At 42.8% G+C, this 23,520-nt stretch overlaps 1 protein-coding gene across 3 annotated transcripts in view; it reads right to left on the reverse strand.

Moving 5' to 3' along the window:
• Window positions 1-23,520, reverse strand: part of ARHGAP24 (Rho GTPase activating protein 24) — a 958,590-nt gene that overhangs the window by 294,761 nt on the left and 640,309 nt on the right. Inside the window, exon 1 of one of the 3 annotated variants that reach the window (XM_029599315.1) lies at window positions 5,803-5,924. The exons of 1 other annotated variant lie outside the window; for it this stretch is intronic. The gene's annotated coding sequence lies outside the window, so the exon portion shown is untranslated. Of the gene's footprint in view, window positions 1-3,848; window positions 3,948-5,802; window positions 5,925-23,520 lie in introns of those variants that run through there. One more of the 3 variants, XM_029599287.1, reaches the window with a different exon arrangement.

Consider the following 23,520-nt stretch of genomic DNA (forward strand, 5'->3'; position numbering starts at 1 on the left):
TCCTGCTTAAATGATTCTTCTGGATATTAGCATCTGCTTTCAATACCTTAAATCATGACAAAATTGTTAGTCGTCTTTCTAGTATAGGTATCTTGGGATCTATTCTTTCTTGGTTTAGATTGTATCTCACTGACAGAACACAACAGATTAGATTAGCTAATGTCACATTAGGTTTCTCACAGGACTCAGCTTTTTCTGCCACATTATTTAATATCTATTTGGCTCCTCTTTGGGTCTATGCTACCATATTTAAGCAGATGACATTCATTCCCCCCCCCCCCCCCCCCCCATTACATCTTCTTGATCATCCACCTCTCAGTTCATTTCTCTGTCTCTCTCTGCTATCAGAGCCTGGCTCACCCATAACATGCTTTCACTCAGCCTTGGTAAAACCAAAATCATGATTTTAGGCCACACCACTCCTTATCACATTCCCTTGTCCTTACAATTTGACACTTAGTCCATCCCCATCGCTAATTCCACCCTCTAGGTGTTCGATTAGACTCTACTCTATCCATGCATGTCCATATAAAAACAATAATCCTTCTACAAACTACTCCTCTTACATCATTTAAAACTTCGCTTAAACCTTCAAAACTTTAGAACTGTTCTGCAGTTTCTAATACTCACATCGCTAGACTACTGCAAGGGTTTAAATAAAATAGCGGTCTCTCTTATACCTCCATGAAACTTTTACATCTAATTCAAAACTCTGCCACTAGGTTACTCACCACCACATAGAAGCACAAATACATTACCTAGTACTGCAAGCCCTACATCGGCTCCCAGTTGAGTATGGCATACAATATAAAACTCAGTTTATAAACTATTATACCACATTACTTCCCCATGGAACAGTAGTGCTCTCAGATTCTATGTACCTACAGAACTTTCTGCTCAGCCTCTCAAGCTGCATTAGAAATTCCTTCTCTAGGTGCAGCCAGACTGCCATCCACTCACGAAAGAGCTTTCTCCTTTCCTGGACCAACACTTTGGAATTCTCTCCCACAACACTTGTGCATTCTGACAGAATTAAAAAAAAAAAAAAAAAAAAAAAGGGAATTCAAGATAGCCCTAAAGACACATTTATTCACAACCACTTTCTCTCCAGCACCCATAGACAGCTAATCTTCTTTGCTCAGCCCTTTTTTCGCCAAAACTCTTAGGCTTCCACCACCCTCTTCTCTTGGTGTTCCTCAAGTTCCAGCTTAGCATTCAATTGAAGCCATGAGAAATGTAATATTCTTAAGAGTCTTTTATTGTTATTGTCTGTATTGTATAATGACGTTGCTTTTATGTATGTGATCTTGTTCTCATCCTGAACCTTGGAGGACGCGGGATACAAATAATTGCAAATAAATAAATAAATACATTTTACCTCGGTAACTAAATATTAACCCAGGTAAAATCAAGAGTTGAAAATTGCCTTCCCCCTCTGCAGGTAAAAACACAAATTTATTTAACAGCATAGGTACTTTTAGCTCTGCTATAAAGGAGCGGGGCTGAGGATGGGGTAGAGATAGTCCACAATATATGAGGATTTCATAAAATCCCCGAGTATGATTTAAGGTTCAGTCTATATATTGTACCTGCTGTAGAGTCGGAGCAAAGTCCCAGGATATTAATGCACCAGTGGTGCCAGCTAGCCCACAATTTTCCATTGGAATCTTTGCGGTGTTGCTCTTTAAAAAAAAAATGTGCTTACAGGCCTGCAAGTATAAGGTACATTCACCAAAGGCTATTTAAACATTTTCCCAATAGAATAAAAAAATGTATAATACAGTAACATAGTAAATGATAGTAGATTGGCCCCTCTAATCTGGGTATATAACCATATAAATTCAAATAGCTAAATTAAAATTAGCTTCTCCCTTGTCTTTCACCTGATATCTCTACCCTGTTTCTACCATTGCCCTCTATATCTGTTTCATGCATATTTAAATATCATTACAGCATTGGCATCCACTTCATCTGCTGGTGGGTTATTCCAGGCCTCACTGTTCTTCTTTGGTTCTTACTTGACCCATATTTAATCCAACACAAAGGATGTGCAACACCATAAATTTTCAGTTCAGTTTGTATTTTCATTCTGGAGTATTTTTTTCAGTTTGTTTAATGATTTTTTTTTTTTCAGTTCGGTTTGTTTGCTAAGCAAAAAAAAAAAAAAATTAAAATGTAAAAATACAAATAAAATGATTTAAAAAAAACAAAAACAAAAAACAACAGGCCTCTGGCTGCCCTGGATGGGGTTTTCTGAGCCAAAAAACTGCACCGAGCTGAAACTGGTACCAGGGTTAGGTCCCTCCCCTCCCCCCATTTAAAAGTGCTGGGGCCAGGTTTTCCCCACACTAGGGCCCCACTTATCCTCTCCCCAGATCATGGTTCCAAAAGGGCAGGAGCACTGCCTTGTTGCTCGTGCCTAGGTCCCAGTGTTTTAAATATGGCACCGGCCACCTGGAGGATGACACTGAAGTGACATAAATCTGGTGCCATTTTCATGTATGGTCATAGAAATTTACAGCTGTACATCACAATGAAGCTGGCTGCACCAGTGCCAAAGTGACGTCAGTTTTGCGCCATCCGCCAGGCTGATGGCGCCTTTTGTAAGAGTACCAGGACCTGGGTGCAAGTGACTGCTCATCGCTCTTGCTCTTTTGGACCCAGGATCTGGAAAGTGGGTGAGGGCCAGGGGAGGCCCCAATACTTTTAAACAAGGGGGGAGGTCTCTGGCCCCTTTGGCAGTCTTCAGCACTGGGTCCAGCTTGGGGAGGGGGGACTGGCAAAATTATTTTTTCCCCCAGGAAGGCCCAGCCAGAGGCCTTCTACAAAAATACCTGAACATTGAGTATTTTCAGTTTGTTTCCTTTAGAACAAACTGAAAATGACCTTATTCATTGCATTTTTGGCATTTGTTAGAAATGAATGCTCATCCCTATCCAACACCCTGATTCCCTTCCATGTTTTATAATACTCCACAAACCATTGAAACTAGTGAGGCTTTTGTCCAAACCTCCCAGCCATCCTGTGATCATTGACGTTAAGATTCTAACCATGGCTGCTCCATGCAGGTTTCTGCCTGATACAGTTGTCCTGGTTTTTAATTTTATATTTAATTAATTGCCTTTCCAAATCCAAACTCAGGGTGAGTTGCAAACCAGGTGCAGTAGCTTGTAAGCCTTCTGGGGCAGGGAACTATCTAAGGGCCCTATTCACTAATATGTTGCCCTCAGCCTCCAGGTAATTCATTTCTGTCAGAATACAAGATGAAGCTTTTGCCTCCTATTACTCACTGCAGGACTTTGGGCTCAAAGTTCTGGTAAACTTGGGGAAAAATCCTCACAGCTCAATCTGTTACTCATTAAGTTATTCCTAGGCTGTTGAAGACATTATATTAATCTTTTAACCACAATATCCAATAACTATGCTATGCTGCTCAAGTCTCAGTCCAATTCAGCGAGGCTCTCTGGACTGCTTCACAGTCTTTGAAGTGGTGTCAACTCTCCCTCACTGTTACTTTTCTCAAAATATATTATCACAGAGTCAGTTCATTGTTTTGCAGAGCAAATGTCTCTCATGGTTCTTTAATCTTTTGACCAAACCCACATCCAGGTAAAGAGAAAAATAAATACCTCTCTAGTGTATCTGCTTCACTGGGCTATGCCATCTTACCTCCCATACAGCAGCATATCCAAACTCTTTTAGCCAAGCACCTAGATTGCAAAGTCTCTTTTATCTCTCTTTAGACAAGTTTGCAATGTCCTGTTTCCCCCCTCCCCCAACTGTTTGGCAAACATCTCTGAGCAGAGCTTCAGTTATTTCCCTTCAGCAACAATTTTTCAGGGGCTTACCGCCCGGTAACTCTGCTTCCAGAAGGCTTCTTGGCTCAGCTTCTATGTTTGCTCCTCTCCAGGATCTTTGGGGTTGTCCTAAGGAAAGAAACCACACCTTCCAGCCTCTTATGGCCCCAACCTGTGCTTAGGTGGGAGGAGCCCTGGCCCGCCCATCTCTCCAAGGTTCCACCCTCAGAACTCCCTCTTAGGTCCCACATTCAAAGCCTGCTGGGATGTGTAGTTCCTTTCTCCCCCACTTTGCACTGAGGGTTTCTCTTTCCCACTGGGCTTAGCTAAAGCCCTTCCTGACACTCTTTGGGTTTGTGCCGTGATGTCCTCGTCACACTAAGCATTTTTCCCCATCGACACAGAATGGGAGTCAACCTTTAGCAAATAGGCCTCCTACGTTTTACCTGAGACAATGGAGGGTGAAGTGATTTGCCCACGTTCACAAGAAATGTCAGAGGGAGAAGCGGGATTTGAACGCTGGCTTCCCTGGTTCTCAGTTCACTGCTCTAACCACTAGACTGCTCCTCCACACATCCTGCCCACTGGCTTGTCTTCTCCCCTCTTTGGCGTTCTATAATTTTATATGACTGAACAAATAATCAAGCCCCCCTCCATCATTTTTTCAACCTGGATGACATTTACTATTGTCGCACCCCCAACCTGTCCATAGCACTGGGTTCTGAGTCTGCCCCACTCATGTTCAAGCTCTGTCCCAGCTTTGGTTGCCGCTATCTTTGCCAAGGGAATATTCCAGGCATCTACCAACTTCTTAGTGAAGGAATGTTTCCACTTAATCTTCCTCCTGCAACCTCAGATCATGAGCCATTTTCCCCTGAACTTTTTTTTATTTTTATTGAAAACTTCACCTTCCTTCCCGTATTGTATTAAAGCTTGTCAAATATTTGAATGTTTCTGTCACATTCCCCTGTCCTTTCCTTTCATCAGCAAGTACATTCTAAGAGTCTTAAGCCTCTCTTTGTGTTGCAGGCCTGGTATCATTTTACAAGCCCCTTCTGAATTGCTTTCAATGCCCCGATGAAGGTTTGGCCCCCAGTATTCAGGGTGGGGATTCACCAGTAATCTATACAAAGGCAATATTACCTCCTTTTTTCTGCTGCTACCTCGTTTTCTGCAGCCAAGCAAGCTGTCAGCTTTCCCCATAGCTTTATTGCATTGACTGGCTACTTTGAGTCATCCGATATGATTACTCCTAGATCTTTTTCCTTGTTTGACAGTTTCTAGTTCTTGTCCTACCTGATGTGTGCCTAATGTACTCCAAATGCATGACTTTACACTTTTTACTGCTGAAGCTCATTTTACAAACCTTTGACCATACTTCCAGTATTTTTTCAAGAACCTTAAATATAAAACTATGCTTATACATAAATATATGTTCAACTTCCATATGATAAAATGAATATAGCTGCTAGTGTATGCTATTCTGCAATTTTTTAAAGAAAACCTAGAGCTATTAAACATTTATACAAACGTCAGTACCTTGAGACGGTTGACTGGGATGAAAGGCAGTTAACAGCATGAATCAAAGAAGGAAACAGTTCAAAAGCTAAAACTCAGATTCCAAGTGCTTTCAGGCTAGCAGAGGCATTTCAAGGGGAAAGTTCTGCGTCCTACAAAAGCAGCATTTATGCGGGAGTCAAATGAAAACGTCCAACTGCATCGCCCCACCAACATCCCTGACAACGCTCTTGCCCCCTCCCTAGGACGGAAGCGCAGACTTTCCAAACTGGGGACAGAAAGCATCACTTTACTTCATGTTAAGATCCTGAACGCGAGTGACAGGTTGGGCAGACTAATAATCTCTCGAGTCAACAGGTCTGCACACCCAAAGGAAAGCCGAGTCTACATTGAAAACGAGCTCATGCAATAAAAGAAATGCACGATAACAAGGCAGCAGCAGCAGCAGAAAGCCAAAGCCAAACCAGCGTTGCTTTCCAGCGCTCACCTGGCGTAGGGGTCCTGCAGTGCACAGACCCCCACCGCGGGGGGAGGGGAGGCAGACAGTGAGCCGCGCGGACAGGCTGCAGCCGCTCTGCGCTCCTTAGGCATCCAGCGCTGCATCTGTTCCCAGGATATGTGCGCTCGCTGCACTTTCTCCCATGACTCTAGCACCCAGGAATGGCCAAACCGGCTCCGCTTCGCAGTTATATCAGCGGAGAGCTCACGGCTGGGAAGCTCAGGTATGAATCGCTGGCGTTTAATAAGGTCGGAGCAGAGGCAAGAGAGAGCAAGAGAAAACCCCCCTATACTCCAGGGACCAGCTCTCTTAAAGTAGTAGTAGGCTGTGTAACATCACAGCTTAGACAATGAGAGGGCGAAAAGGGGGGGACGGACACTAAATCGGATCAAAATATGAGACGGAGCCAATCTGCAATATCCCTGAACCAGCAACAGAAACCTCACCCCTGCGGTTGTTCAGCAATACGCGACCACCACCGTAGTCTGATCAATTTCCTTTAATTATTATAAGTCAGCGGTTCTCTTTGTTTTCTCAAGACAAGAGGATTTACACTCCCCCCCTCATCCAAAATAAGAATCTTAACGGGCTGCTTACACTTTCTCTTATATTCTTTGAGCAGCCTGTAAAAAAAAACCAAGGCAGGTCAAATCCAGAATTTTCTTAGCAGAGGTGTTTAAAGCAAATTATCCGATGATACATGAGAAAGTATTCATGATCTGTCAAAAGACACCTGCCTCTGAGTGAAAGGAAACATTTATCATGCAAATAGGGGCATTTTAATTATATCATGCTAGTTTGATTAAATACCTTGCCTTGATTAGCTTCCCCCCCCCCCCCCCTCCACCACCCCTCCTTCTACTGGGATTTCCTGTGATGGGAGAATTTTCTTTTCCTATCCAACCTTCCAGTAGGATCACTAGCATACACAGTGCAATAGCTTCCCAGGGTTCAAAGAGAGCACAGAATGCAGATGTAAACTAAATATATAGTTCCTCTTTCATTGAAGCAATTGCTTCGGTGGCCTTAATGTTAGATGCAGAACATGTCCTCAGGAAAGGATCACATAAACATTAATAGCATATAAATAAAAAAGCTCAACCTAAAGGGAAAAAAAATCTTTTAGGAATTCTACATAATTTTAAAGAATAAAATGTTGTATAAAGCCAAGACTTAGGGAAAGTAGAGAGAAGGAATTCTTTACAAATATCTTGGAATTTGAACACCCCTCCCCCCCTATTTTTTTAGCAATAAATTACATCTTCTATTGGCTGCTGGTAGCAACAATCATCAACAAATCAGGCTCTTAGGAACATGAACAAAGAAAGAATGATGAATGTTGAATATTACAAGATAATGTTATGGAGGGGAAAAGAAAGGTAAAATGTACATCCACTCAAATTTTGCTTCGAGTATTAAAACATAAGAAGTGCCAAATGTTCATTTAGCCCAGCTTCCTGTCTCCAAAAGTGGCCATTCCAAGTCACAAGTACCTGGCAGGCCCCCAAAGTTTAGATCCATTCCTCATTGTTCATTCACAGGGATAAGCAGTGAATTTCCCATGTCAACCTACCCCCATAAGAATTTCCCATGTCAATTACCCCCATAAGAAGATTATTTTTCCCCATGCCCATCGTTATGCATTTGTCCACATTAAATTTAATCTGCCATTTAGATATTTCTGACAGTTGATAGGAGTTTCTTTAATTTTTTTCATGCAGAGAATATATTTTATCTGGGCTTCCCAGATAGTATTCTTAAACATGTCCTTGTCCATGCCTCAGAAAAACTTAGCCTTTGCAACCATTCATTTTTTCTAAATAATTTCCTCATTTTATCATAGTCTCCCTTTTTTAAGTTTATTTATTTATTTTATTTTAGACTTTTTATATTCTGCTTTTTGCACTTCAAAGCTGAACACTACTTTAGAATTGTTCTTAATGTCTTCCCTCCAGTGATTATGTCAAATTTGACTGTGTTAGAATCACTAAATGGTCCCCACCAATGTAACCCCTGCACCAGGTCCTATATTCCACCTCTCATCGCATGGAGGAATGAGTTCCAGAATGCATTCCTCCATGAAAGCAGTCATTTATGGCCTCTAGAAACTTTACCTCCCTAACATGTCCTGATGAGACATTTACCAAATCAATACTGGGGTTATTGAAATCGCCCTTCACTATTGTGTTACCGATTTTATTTGCATTTCTAATTTCTGTTAGCATTTTACTATTTCCTCATCCTGAACTGGCAAATAGTAGTATACACCCACTGCTATACTCTTCCCTGTCATGCATGGAATTTCTACCTATAAAGATTCCACAGTGCATTTTGTTTATCTGATCTGCTCTATCATGTTAATATAATTTGTATCCTGGTTGTTAGCAGCGTCGGCCGCGGCAGGCCGCGACCGGGACTGGGTGTCATGGCTGCCGGCCGCGGCCGACCGCGACTGAGGCAAGGCCAACGGGCGCAGCACAACTAACTCACCCGGATCGCCGGGTAGGGTAGGGTTGGGGGTGTCTGCGGGGGCAGGCAGCCCTGCTTCTTTCTTTCTTGGCCACTGCCATCGCTGATTCGGCAGCGTGGCTCCGCGGCGACCCAGCTCCTCCTCCTCTGCTCTTAGAGCCGCACGCGCGGCTGAAGGAAATCCTTAAAGGAGCCATGACAGGAAGTGTCATGGCTCCCCCTGAAGCTCCTCCCCTGGCTTCCTGTACTTAAGGCAAGGGCTGAGCATTCAGTCCTTGCCTTGGTATTAAGGTTCCTGCCTGAGTGTGTTCCTGGCTCCTGGTTCTTCGCTCCGCTCTTCTCCCCTGCTCCGTGGATTGATTCTTGGCTCTGACCTCTGGACTGGCGGACGTGTCTTCTCCTGGCTTGATCCTAGTACGGCGTTGGACCTTCTTCTGGCTTGACCCCGGTACGGCTCTGGACCCTTCTCCTGCTTTGACCCTGGACTGGACTCAGATCCTGCTGGTATATTGACTCTTGGACCGGCTTTGGACCCTTCTTTGACTCCGTCCTCAGATTGACTCGACCTGCTGGAGGCGCCAGCCATCTGGAACCCACGACCTGCAGGAGGCGCCTGCATCCAGACCTTCTACAGTCTTCAGAGGAGTCGCCTAAGTCCCAGCGGCCGGACCCCTATGGGCTCCTCCTGGGGGGGTTGCGTGCCTCCAGGGTGAAGTCTTCTAGCAAGTCTCTTCAGTCCAAGAGGCCTTGCCCTTCGACGGTAGTCATCTACCTCGAAACAAGGGTCCACTGTCATAACACTGGTATTACGGTATCCAATTGGTTATCCTCCTTCCAGTAGGACTCTGAGATACATATGTTTTGTATATATTTTCCAGTCTTATTTTTTTAGAATTTTGGCATTCACATACAGATAATTTAAGTATTTTGTTTGTATATTTTATTTGTATCCACAGTCTGCTTATTAGTAATTGATACATGTAATTTAGAACCATTCTACTCTTTACTTAAATCCACCTGGGTTACTTTAACCTCTCTATCAGGATATTCTAACTTCCCTGTTATGCCAGTATCCATTGAAGATACCTCTCTCTAAAACACGTGCTCCTGAGTGACCATTGTCTTTTCCCTATGGTCCAGTTTGAAAGCTGCTCTAGCTCCTTATTAAATGTTAGCACCAGCAGCTAGGTTCCACCCTGGAATATTCCATCGGAATAGGCTCCCTTTCCTCAAAATGTTCCCCATTTTCTAACAAATTTTAAGTCCTGTTCCCTGCACCAGTCTGCCTCTAGAGTCATGTACTGGAATACAGAACATTCCTGAAAATGTCACCTTGGAAGTTCTGGATTTCAATTTCCTACCTAAAATGCCAACTTTAGCTTCCAGAACCACCTTCTTTATTTTCAAGTCATTAAAGTTAATAAAAGCAGTGGAAAATGAAGTCCTGTGGCCTTATATAGAACAACTACTGTACAAGCAGCAGTACTTCAGGGCTGAAAAAACTGCCCCAGGCATATATATATGTCCACCCAATCTGTGGCGCCTATCACAAGTCATCTAGCTAGGGTGACTAGCACTGAGAGACAAACGAGATAATAGTTTTGTGATTATGGACACCTGGATGGAGGCCTCCAACTAATTTTATAAAACCCACAGGAAGTCGATCATCTGCCAATACCATTCATTTGAGTCTGGCCTCATCCTGATTTGAACCAGTAATCTATAGGGTCATTTATCAAAATGCTATAAGGGTTTATTGGGTCCACTTTGACATTCAAAGTGAGATGGACGAACAGAACAGTGCTCTCTTGTGAAGATTTGATGACCCTCGGAGTGAGTAAACTCACTCAAAGATGAGATTTGTGCAGTGTTCTCTCAACCTAGCTTGATGGACTCTCTAACTGGGTAACTTCAAGCTAGGTTGAGAGAACATTGCACAAATCTCACCTTTGAGTGAGTTTCCTCACTCCAATGGTCATCAAATCTTCACAAAACAGCACTGTTCTGTTCGTACGTCTCACTTTGAATGTCAAAGTGGCCCCTAACCCCTACACTACTACCTAAACCTCACCTTGAGTTACTAGGGGGGCCTCCCATAGAGATATAAATACCTATCTAGTGTTGGGGGCATTATGGCTAGTCTCTCTCTCCCCCTCCCCCTCCCCCCCCCAAGTGGTTCTGATAGTAAACATGCCTGCCCCCCCCAGGTGTGGCAGTTATCTCAAAGTACAAAAAAGTTATTGCAGTAACTTAGGTCTTTGCATAAAACATACCCCTTTTTCTATCACATGCGGTATTTAGTGTATTTTGCTAAATCCAGGCCCTAGACAGCAAAGAGTCTGCATCTCTCTACCAATGGATTTTCCAATTTGATTAAACCTTTTTTAAAACACACTACTTATACTGCTCCAGTGGAAAATACAACGGTGCCAGTTACCAGGCACTGTTTCTATGGAATGCACTGCCATTGGACAGCAACATGGAAATTAACTATTTAAAGTTCAGGAAGTTAGTCAAGGCCTGGCTTTTTGGATGGTCATTTGATGATTGATTTTTAATGACTGAAAGGTTTTCTTTACTTAGGTGTTTGTAGGTTTGATCCCTATTATATACCTTTTAGATATGGTCTTGTCTTGGGAATTATTTTGATGTGGGTTTATTATATTGTTTTATGGTTTTAATGTATTTATTTATTTAAGTTTTATTGATGATTTTAATATGATATTAAGTATATTTTATATTGTAAACCACCTACTTCCTGATAACCAGCATATCAAGATCAATAAGCATAAATATGGCAAAAATAGTACTACAAACATATTATTACCCCTGCTTTGTTTTGTTTTGTTTTTAGGAGGGAGGTTGCAATTGAAATATTTTCTTGCCCTAATTATTAGGTTATTATTCTGTTATAAAGGGGTCTCATTTGCCTTAAAAAAAATGGGCTGGCTAGCCTGATTCAGCAGCTGGATGTGCACTGCCTCATGGAAGACCCAGGTTCAGTTCCTTGGCCAGTCTTCTGTTCCCTGAGCCACTTGCAGCTGGGGATGTTAGACTAGCAGAGGGGTTTGGGAAAGGGAATGATAGCCATTGCTTAACACCATCACTCAGCAGCGACAACTACTGGCCAGACTCTCAGAGTACACGCACACCGAGTTCTAAGGAGAGAGCTGCAGTCTCTGGTCCTTAGTCAAGGACTGTCACTGTGACTGCAATGGCTGGAATAAATGAGTGGGAGTGGGGAAATCTAAAATAGAGAAAAAAGCTCTTATGAATGAAGACCTATGGTAACATAACCCAAGAAAGGATAGTGTCGATTGAGCTGGAAGCCCAAAAAGAGTAGGAGGATATTGCTGGGTGGGGGACGACCTGGAAGCACTGAAAATCTGCAATCCTGTGTTTTAAATTATTTTCAGTACTCAAGATCATCTGTTCCCTACCGATGTCCTATTTCCATAACACCAAAAAGAGAGCAAGGCTGAGATTGGAGTCAGACCCACCCCATTCTTGGGTGTCTCCCCCCCCCCCCCCCCCCCCCCCGTTACTCTCCTGCTAGTGGTTTCAGGAGCTGTGATGGGTGACTGGATGGTTTGGTTTCTTTTTTATTAAATTTAACTGTGGTTTCTTCCTTGTGCCCTCACCTGCTCCTTTCAAAACAAAGGAGAGCACTTTTCAGCTGATAAAGAAGACTGATGGTAGAAATGGTTTTGATTCAAAAGAAATTAAAACAATTTTTAATTCTTTCTTTCCTGGCGGCACCCTAGAAAACTAATCTCAGCCGTATTTTGTTTTTTCTAAGACAAAGTTGAAAATGGGGGAGTTTTGCTTTTGAGTGAAGTGATGTTTTAAGTGCAGAAAGCAGAATCAAAACAGACAAATTAACCTTTGTGAGAGAATTTTGAAAAGATGCTGGCAAAAGCTGTCATTGCGATTAGTAGCTGCCCAGCCTTGGTCAGGTATGTTAATGTAACCCTTATTATGATTTCCCTGCACTTAAAGGTTAATAAAAATGCTTTATGTCCCTGTAAGAATTTACTAAAGTTTGCAGTATCCTCTACAGCAGTGGTTCTCAATAGGCATGATGGGACACACTGGTGTGTCGCAGGGCCAGCAGATGGCTGCCTCCTTATCAGCCCGGGTGGGACCTGGTTGACTTCTTTTACATTGGGCCTGATGGGAGGCTGCTCTCACTTCCTTCTCTTCTTTCTGGCCCAGAGGGAGGCTGTTTCCTCCTACACCCAGATCACCCCCCCCCCCCCCCCATGGAACACAAACTTTATCTTTCCCCTGCTGAGTCTGGGAGTGATGCTGTTGATGACCTCTTCACCCTGTGGAGAGTGGGGAAAAGGAGGTTGGAAATTCTTGGCAGACAGAGGTGGAAGGGAGAGGGAGTGTGGGGGCTGCTGAGCAGAAAGGGATGAGAAATAGGAGGTTGGGGTAGCTGGGCAGGGAAAGAGTAGGGAGAGTCAAACCAGGGAGGGAGCAAAGGAAAGAGGATGTGGAGGGGGGGGGGGGTCCCCAAGACTTGCCAAAAGTCCCTGGTGGTCCAGCAGGGGTTCGGGAGCGATCTCCTGCACTCGGGCCATCGGCTGCTAGTAATCAAAATGGCACCAATAGCCTTTGACCTTACTATGTCACAGGGGCTACCGCTGCTATTGGTCGGCCCCTGTCACATGGTAGGAGCACAAGATGGCACCGGCAGCCGACGGAGGGAGGGCAGGAGACGCTCTGGGACCCCCGCTGGACCACCAGGGAATTTAGGCACGTCTTGGGGGGGGGGGGGTCAGGAGGGTGGGGGGTTGTGGTTAATTAAATTAAAAGGGAAACAAATAAGAATGGCAAGTATCAATGGATCGGGGGGCCCCTTTGAATGGATACAATGTATCTGGCCCTGACGAATATGAATGCCGTATGAAACGTATGTGGCTCCTCTGCACATCCCTAGGAGGTACTGCAAGGGATCTCTCAAACGGATATTCTTTGAGAAGGGCAAATATTTTTGTTGCAAAGACTGCAGCAGTGACTCGAGGAACTTGGAGTTTGACAATTTGGAAGAGTTTCACTAAGGAGTGAATTTTCAAAACTTACTCTACGTAGGTATTAGTAATACACGCACAGAAATAGCCTCTGTTCGTGTATTCCATATTTTATAAAAGTAAAAAAAAAAAAATGGGAGTATTTTCACTTTGGCGCACACATATATATGCATAAAAAAGGGGTGCTCTGGGACGGGGCCACACTTACACATACAAATTGCTATTTTAAGGGATACATTTGCATAATTTGCCAGCTAACTCATGTATTTTTACACCAGCTGATTATCTGACATGTATTTACTGTGTGGCACTGACTGGGTGGGAGGTCTGGATGAACTGAGGGCACTTCAGGCTGAAGAACAAGAAAGGTCTCACTGACCTGGAAAAGAACTGGGCAAACTGGCGGGCTAATTGGTAAACTTTCATTTCATTTACATGCACGTGTTTTAAAATTGGCTGACTTAGGCAAGTAAGTTCTATTTTACTTTTGCACGTAAAATATACACATATATATTTTTAAAATAGGTAGGAAAAATGAACGTGTATTTTGCATTTATATATGTAATTGCAATGGTTTGCATGTGTTTGCACGTAAGCCTACATATGCACAGATGTTGCGGGGTAGAGTTATCGTATTTTAGAAAATGTGTGTATATCATACATGCAGGTTATAAAATACTTGTGTATATTTTCTCAAGGCTATATAGGCACATACCATATATGCCACCGCATGCATTTGCTTGAAAGTTTACCTGTAAGGCTGACTGCAATAATTAAATATGCCACCGCACTTTTAGAAAAAATCAATAAGTTGAAAACTCAACTCCCTAAATGTTCACCAGCAAAAACAAATGAAGATTTGAATGGAATGGTTAAGGGGGTCCACATTTGTCCCTGTATCGAAATTGGAAATTTGTCAAATCACTACAAAGATTAAACCGGCCATACACTCACATGACACAATTCCAGCCAGTTCCTTGAAATAAGTACACGAGGTTAACACTCAGACAATCACAATGTTAACCTTTCTCTTTCAGAAGGAACTGTTCCCAATGGATTAAAACAAGCTGTGATAAAGCCGATCCTAAAAAATAAGTCTGGTAGAACTGACGACTGGGACAACTATTGTCCAATATCCAACTTGTCCTTTCTCGCAAAAATTCTTGAGAAAGCAGCTTGTATATCACCTAGAAGACCATAATATTCCCCCCTCCTAATCAATTTGGATTTAGGAAACATCACTCAACTGAGACACAACTGATCTCATTAATTGACTTGGCTTTAAAAGGGCTTGACGATGATGAATCTTACTTAACAGCTGCTTTTGACACCATGAATCATAACCTGTTATGCCATCAGCTGGGGAATGATGGGAATGATGGCATGGTTCTTAGATGGTTCTCTTCATTTCTATCAAACAGAACATTCCAAGTCAAACTAGGCAACCATTTTTCAGATACTTTCCATAGTGATACAGGTGTCCCTGTTGCGCCCGTCGGTCGCAGATAGCTGCGACCTTTGCTGCTTACCTCTCTTTTCCCTGCTACAGCGATTCTCAAGGGCCATGGCGGTCTCAGCCTGCAAACCCGCCTTCCTCGGCATTCCCAGGACGGCGTGGGTGATCCCGTCTGCCATCTTGAGTTGGGGATTACTTAGGACGCGCGCCAGCCCCTCTCTTATGGATGTCATGGCGGGAACCTTGGGGGCATCCCCTCTGCATGACGTCACCCGCCTGATGTATTTAACCCAGCCAGCCTAAGCTTCCTACGAGTTAGCAAGGACTTCCTTCCTGCTTATTCCACTCCATTCAGAGGTGCTTCGCTTCACTACTTCCTGAACTAGAACGCCTTAGGTACCTGCTCCTCGGGGGCCTTGTTACATTCTGGCTATCCGCTCCTTAGAGGGCCTTCCTGCCTGGAGATTCCTATCTTCCTGATTCAGGACATTGTGAGTTCAGCCTAGTGAATACTACTTCTGCTTCTATCACTTAGCTGAAGGAACCGCCGGTGCCCCATGCCGTGGGCCACTGCCGTGCATTCCAGCTACCCTTCTACACTCTGGAGTAAGTACCATCATCTTCTTCGCTCTGCTGACCTTCTGCACCTCTCTGGACCTCTACCTGCTGATCCTCGGTATACCCCACACTGCGGGCCACTATCAGATCCTTCCAGAGAGTTACCATTAGGAGAAGAGTTCCCAGGCGTACCCAGCTCTGTGGGCCACTACCGGGGATATTTCATTGAGCTGCTTTACTACTTTGGACAGTGTCTTTTCTCCATGCTGTGGGTATTTCCCACAATTCCAGTACAATAAAGTCTATCTCATCTGTGTCCATCTCTACTGAGGCCACGCCTACCATAGTGAGTCCCCTCAGGGCTCCTCACTGTGGGTGGAGCCAACTCTCACTATGGCCCAGGGTCCACAACCACACCAGATTATAATAGTCCCTCAAGCCTCAGCCCTGTCAGCAACACTATTCAATATATATACATGCTCCCACTATGTAAAATACTGATGAATCTAAGAATAACATTCTTCCTGTATGCTGACAATATACAATACTACATCCCTCTCTCCAGATCATTTGAAAATACAGCCTCCATACTCTCCACCTAGCAATACAACAAGAACTTTTGCAACTTAAGCTAACATTAAACCCTAAAAAGATTGAAATAATTTGGCTGAGTAGAAACTCATTGATAGTTAAACCACCTGCCTTAGCCTGGGTAATCTTCAAAATATTCCCTCAAATCAAGTACAGGACTTAGGTATACAGTTGGATGAGAACCTAACAATGAAAATTCACATCAGTAAATTAATCAAGACAGGTGATGCCAAGTTGTGTATCTACATCGACTGAAACCTTTATTAAATTTTGCGGACTTTTGTACGGTATTGCAAACACTAATCTTCTCAAATCTTGACTACTGTAACTCATTTCTACTAGGACTCCCAGCAAGTCACTTAAAACCACTACAACTATTGCAAAATGCTGTAGCTAGACTCTTATTAAGATCTAGGAAATATGATCACATTACACCCTTGCTGATGTCACTACATTGGCTACCACTCCAGTACAAGCCAGAATCTACCATAAAATATTAATGATTATATTCAACATCATTCATTCCAATAACACTGGCTTGTTAGGAGTGACTCTACAACTATACAATCTGCAATGAACACTAAGATCACAAAATAAAGGATATTATTAATTATTCCCACATTATGGAACTCATATCTGACGCAAATAAGAGTGAGTATTTTCCATAGCGGGTCCAAAGATCTGGAACTCAGTGGCTGACAGACTATGAATTTTACCAGATAGAAAGATATTTAAATGTGAGCTAAAAACATGGCTATTCAAAAATGTATATAATTTAACTTAAAAACATCGAATATACAGAGCAACAAAGTCTAAAAGAACAAAATATAATAATCGAATCATGACAAATAAACCAAACGAGAGAATGTAAGATTTTCAAAACAACAATCTTAGATGTGAAAACTATCATCTCCTTTTATTTTGCCTTAAGTACTAAATCAATTATTAATACATAATAATCCTACTTGATAAATATTAATGCTGTCTATGAATACTTCCCTTATAACCAATTATTGTTTATTTGTTGAGTCACTACTTTGAATGTCACTTTGTAAACTATTGTGATCTATACATGGAACAACGGTATATAAAATGTCAAAATAAAATAAATAAATTGTCGATATTCAAAGGCTTGCACGGCAAAACCGGGGAGATATGCGCGTGACTTGTTATGTCGGCCGGCAGCGGAGCCTGCAACTGGTCTCCCTCACCCATCACGCCACCGTAGCGGGAGTGGGGCCTGGCTCCCCGGCGATGAACAGGAAATGCCCCTGACGCAGCTTTCCATTCTGCGACCCTGCCTGCTGTTGGCACTCTTCAAAGCACGGCGGAGATGCCACTACCGACTACTTCTTGCATCTTGGCCCCTAGGCGCACGCGTGTGCCTCCCTAGTTTATTTAAAGGGCCCGCGGCAGGAAAGGGCTGCAGGCCCTTCCTGATGATGTCATCAGTCCAGGACTATTTAAGGCAAGCTCTGACAATCAGAGCTTGCCTTGGCAACAGGTTGCCTCGCTTGTCCTGAGCGCAGTTCCTGAGTTGCCGTGTTCCTGATCTTGAGTTCCAGTCTTGTTCCTGATCCTGAGTTCCACTTTCCGTTCCTGCTCTGCTTTTGTTCCTTCACCCTGCTTTTTGGACTGACTTTGGTTTGACCCCTGGACCGGAGCCAACTATAAGTTTGCTGCCTGCCACTGACCCCTGGACTGGATCTGACTTCTCTTGTTGCCACCTCCGCAATATGACTTGGACCAACGCGTGCCATGTGGAGTTTAAAAGGCCCACAGCCATGTCTGTATCTCTAAGTATGGGCATAAAAAAATTTTCTGGAAAAGAGGCGCGGATTGTGGGTATGATCTGAGCAGGCATGGGTGTGGTCTGGGTGGGTCAGGACTGCATCATGAAGTCAGCGCTTAAGTAATTAGATGCACAAGTGTGCACCAGAGTCCCCTACTGTGTAATTTTACTTCTGTTATGGATGGCATATAAGTAGTGTAACAAAAAAATGAGGCTAGTCAGCAGGGTTTTAAGGCTCGGGTCTAACAGTGTAAAAGGGAGGCAAGTTAGCTAGGGGGTTTATGAAGTCCTCTCCTTTACTGGGGTGAACTGGAGTGAACTGGGAAAAAGGCCTATTGGTCGCCGCACCTACCTACTAAAATTCCCCCCACTTACACGCTCGAGACGGCACGTGTGCATCAATATAAAATCATGCGCGCATGTACGTATGAATAGTCAATTTTATAACGTGCACACACGTGCACATCTACGCACGCTCGCAGGTCTTAAAGTTTACTTCTATGGATTCACAGAATGATTTCTCACTGGCAAAACTTTTGCATTGAACTGAACTAATTGGTAAATGTTGCTTGTGGACACAATGAGTTGATCAATTTTCTGACTTTATTTTCTGCTCAGTTAATCAGAGTTGCCTGCAATTTATATTTTTCTTCTTCTGAATACATCATATTTTTGCTAATCTGCCTGGGTAGATAAACTGTATTTACGCATATGTGTGTGTGCAAAGATTTAAAACCATTTTAGTTTGCTGTTTCAATATAACATTTTAAGGTGAATTTTCAAATCATAAATATAGAATATACATGTGTTAGTAGCCTCTATGTGTGTATTCCATGATGTATAAAACTTGAAAATCAGCGTGTATGTTCACTTTCGTGTGCACATATATGCGGGTACAAAAGGGGTGGTCTAGGGTTGTTCTGGGGCGGGGCTAATAGTTACGTGCATAAGGTGCTATTTTAAAAGACACACATGTAGATGTTCCAATTTACTTGCATATTTTTACACCTGCTAATTATCTGGTGTGCTTATTGTGTAGTACTAACAGGGTGGGAGATCTGAGTGGACTAGGGGTAGTTCATCTTAAAAAACTAGAAGGGTCTCAATGACCTGGACTGGGTAAACTGGTGGACTAATTGGTAAGCTGGTTAATTTCCTCGATGTGCATGTTTTAAAATTGGCTGATGTTTGTGTGTAAATCAAGACTTACACGAGTAGGCCCTGGTTAACTTTCACATGCAAAATATATGCATGTATGTCTTTAAAAAGTACACATGTTCACTCCATTGATATACATGATTTCAAAGCATTGCATGAATTTGCGCGTAAGCCTATGTATGTGTGTATGTTTGGGTTACAATTACGTGTATTTTCTTAAACATGCACTTATCATATGCTCATATTATAAAATACTATACCAAATATGCATGCGCAGTTGTTTGAAAGTTATCTCCCCTATTTAAACTATAACTGAATTGGTGTCATTGTTGCTGAGTATCAACACCCCGCTTTGTTGTTTCTGTTTTTATGGTTTAGAATTCAGAATTTTCAGCTAAGACAAATCTTGAAGAACCCTGAAGAAGTTTCCTGTTGTTGAAAGTTTTGTTTGCTTCCACACTAACCCCCTGGCCTACACTGAGAGCTGGCTGGGAAGGACAAGGTGGTTGCATTAACAAGACTGACAAATCATTGCACACTAATTTAGCAGAAGCAATTCAGCTGTGGCTGGGCCCTGAGTCACTCATCTGTGACTTCCCTCCCCTGTGAAGGAAGAACCAGTGGTTTCTAATAAAAGAGCCCCTGGAAGATGTGCTCAGAGCTGACCATGCCCAAAAAACAACTGAATTATCCAAGCAAGGGTCTTATTTCTCTCCTCCTTTCCTTTACTTTCTCCTTTGTTTCTCTGCCTTTCAAAGTCTATTGACAGAATCTCATCTGTTCTTAGTTCAAAATAACCTCGCCTTTTCCTCTGCCCAAGAAGAAAAAAAAAAAAAAGAGAAAAGAATTAAAAGTTCTCCCAAATAAGAAGATTAGTCAGTTCCTCTGGCAGAAGTTGTGATAAAAATGTCATACATATCTTCCACACAGACAGTCACCGCCTGAGCAGTTAAATAAGGGAGCAAATGAAACAGCAGAGGCAAGGAAATGCGAAGTAAGGGGGACGTAGGCAAGGTTTGCCCTCATACTTCAACATAATGAATGTATCATACTTTTCTCCGTGATTTGACTTGATTAATGAAGAAATAAAGATACAGGCCTGCTTCTTTTTCAATGGAGAGATTTTTTTTTTTTGAAGTTCAGTAAATTTTCTAGAATTTTCCTACCTATATGTCTAAGTAGGGACTCCTTGGGTCTTCTAGCACAGCGACTGCAGTTGTTCAATTCCATGTTTCAAGACAACCCCCCCCCCCCCCAGTCTCCCAGGAATGCAATTGGTGTAATTTTCAGAGGGGGAGAGAGACCTCTAGGGGTGAGGGGGGTTGGGGCAAAACAGAAAAAAAAGTGATTCTTTTGGGGTAAGGAGGGAAGAAGATTTCTCCTGTCTGATAGGTCAGTGTAATCAGGTGCGCTCAGCTATAAGCACATGTTCATGCACCCAATTTAGCAACGGGTTTAACGCACAAAAATGTGCACACAAATTAGCACTCCTCCATGGAACATATGTTAATCAAGGCATTAGCTATTACTCCCCAATTAGGGGGAGTCTAAGCTTATCTTGTGTTTCTTAACGCTAGAAATTTAACTCCTGGTCAGAGGTGGAATAAAGTTTCTTGGGCTAGTGGTAGTCTACGGGGCCGAACCTGCAGTTCATGATGCAGGACTCCTGTACTTGGGCTTTCTGAGGTAGATTTTAAAAGCTTTGCATGCGCAAAAATGGCCACATACCTGTGTAAGTGGGCTGTGCAGGAGCTACGCAAAATTTAAATAGCCGGAAAGGGCGTGCGTACGTCAATGTATGTGCATCCAGAAAACTAGCAGGGTGTTCCAGAGACTGACACATGTAACCCCTAATTTTCCTCAGCTGGGGTGTGTAATGGCAAATGACAGAGAGAGAGAGAGTTGCCTGTACTTTTTTAGCAAGTGATTAAGGAAAATGTGCCCTGAAGTTTACTGCACATTTTTAACTTGCATCCTTTTACATTGGTCTCAAAGAGGAGAATGTCTTATTGCAGAAAAGGGAGAGGAGGTGTCTCCAGTTGGTCTCCAAATGCACTGTAGAAGATCAAGAAGGTGCCCTCTTGTGAATCAAGGGGGTGAAGGAGAGATTTGACTAATCCATTAAATCTCTAATAAGGAGTACCCATCTGGTAAAATCAGAAAAGGTGAGTCTTGCCTGCAGCCACCAGTGTGAAGATAATCTAAGACAAGGATCTACAAGTATTGGGGTCTCTTGGATCCCCTATGAGGTGTCAGCTTGAGAAGCAGTTCAACGGAGAGAGCAGGGCATGCACAGATCCCCCTTAATGAGACTTCCCAGAAAATTGTGGCATCTGTCTAAGTTCCCATTGAGCTGATTAAAAAAACATATCAAGATGTTTCTGGTCACAAATTAACTACAACAAGGGAAATGAGTCATCTCTACAAATACCAAACACATGGTTTTGATGTAAACCTGAGCATTCATATTATGACACATTTGCCATATGGGAGCATCCTTTCGTTGTTCTTCCAAAAATCTCAGGAATTCTCATGCAGCAGCCACATAAACCAAACAAGTGTGTGAGACAAAAAAAACTGTGGGTGCACTGCCATACTTCATTTTCTTAAATCTGAGAAGATTTTGAGACTGGAGTCATTCGATTAAGTAAATCAGATCTACAAAAGTGGTTGTCAGGACTCATCAGCAGGGCAGAGAAATCTTGCTTACTTTTTTTGCAAAGCGGGAATTACTGTTATGCAAGTATAAAGTATGAAGCTTCCCTGTTTTTAATCACCTCTACACTGCCCACTGATTTTACCTTGGTTCCACCTCATTTGCCATTTTTTTAATCAACATAATTCTTGGCTTAGTGGTGTTGTCGGAGTAATTATACTGTTACACACTAACATAAAACAAGTGTTTAAGTGAGCAACATTTTTTTTAACCTATTATTGTGCTGCTGGCATTCCCTGTGCCTGGATGGTTCATGAGCATCAGCAAACATGACAGCAATGGTCGTGGATACATATATCAAGAACTACCACTAGGGATCATGCATTGGCACAGGCCTCAAAACTGCTGTAATGACAAAGAGCTTTAGAAAACTTTTATAATTTTCAGGCTAGCTCTTAAAAGGGCAATTTTCCAAGCCATTTACCAGGGCAAAAGGGGCTCACTGAAAACTGCCTGCCCTATCCACATATAAAGGTATAGGCAAGGATTGACAACATGTGCATTTTTACATGGGAAACGTAGATGGGGCTCAGAGGCAGGGTTACGTTTGGGGAGGCAATGGCACACATAGTTTTGCATTTTCAAAACTGCTTGCACTGTTTTGAAGGGAAAAGGTATCCACAGAAAAAGCAGATGTTAATCTCTGGGGGTACTTTTTCCCTAGGCAATTTTCTAAGGGAAAGTATATGCATACAATGCATTCCCTTTGAGACATGGTGCAAAGCCACAAGTAAAGGTACCTGCAGACTTTGTATTGCCCTATGTAGAGACCCCTAGGTCTATACTATCCAGTAGAGATGGGCATCGGGTGCCCGATCGTTTTCACTTTCGAGTTTGTGTGGCCGCGGGAACATCTCATTTTCCCGCGGATCGGCTTTTTTTTTTGTCAAAAAATCGTTTTTCGGCTTAGCGTGCACTCCCGTTAGTGCGCACTAACAAATAGCAACAAAACATTTGGGGAAAATGCAATTGTTTTATCAGTTTCCCGATCCGTGACAGGAAACTGAATTAGGCAATATCGTACGATTTTCCTAATCGTCAAAAAACAATTGCACATCCCTACTATCCAGCTGGTCCCTGGCTTAAGCTCTAGACTAGGATTTTAGTAAGGTTTGCAGCCCATCCCTGCAGGCACCATAGAGGCTTGTCTGGATTGGTCAGCAGTTTTCCATAGAAAGCAGTTAGTGCAGGTGAAGGAGTGTGGCATTTTGAGTTGCAGTTTGGAGCAGCAGTCCCCATCTGTTTAAGCCCACAGCCTGATACAGGGAAAGTGGTGGGGTGTTTTTTTTAGAGTTTTGGAGATCAAGGAGAGTTGCCGGAGGGATTTCCCATAACAGGCCCTCAACCTGCATCTGGGGGAAGAGACTATGTCATGGCCAGTATCCCTTAGTTCTGGAAGGGATTGTCTTGGAGAAATGGAAGAGGAGGTTTTGAGAAAGCTGTTTGTTTTCCTGAGAGTTTTGCTTTGTTGGTTGAGCCTACTATTGCCCGAGGAGGATTGTCACCCCTGCTTTGGGAGGCCAGGATAAGGTGGTTTGATTCCCTATGTCCAGCAAAGAAGGGACAGCAGTGACCTGACAGAGAAAAAGAGAGAAGTAGTTTGCAGAGAGTTTGATTCCTTTTGTTTTGGGAGGGATTTTTGCTGTCAGTTTCTGTCCACTGAGGAGGAGATTTTGGATGTTGAACACTTTTTGGACTTTTTAATCTAGGACTCATGTTTTTACCATCAGAGAAAGAGATAGGAGATCCTGGCCCTACTAGGAGCCCACTCTCTATCATTCAAGAGTTTTGAGTTATTCCTAGTGCTTGCCATCCTAAAGGAAACTGACTTAGCTAATAAATTTGAGGAAAGAGGCACTTTAGGATGGTTTAATTTTTGTGTGAAAATTATCTGGAGAATGTTTTTGTTGCAAATTGGACTTCAAGTACT

The sequence above is a fragment of the Rhinatrema bivittatum genome, chromosome 1 (assembly GCF_901001135.1).
Source record: "Rhinatrema bivittatum chromosome 1, aRhiBiv1.1, whole genome shotgun sequence".
NCBI lineage: Eukaryota > Metazoa > Chordata > Amphibia > Gymnophiona > Rhinatrematidae > Rhinatrema > Rhinatrema bivittatum.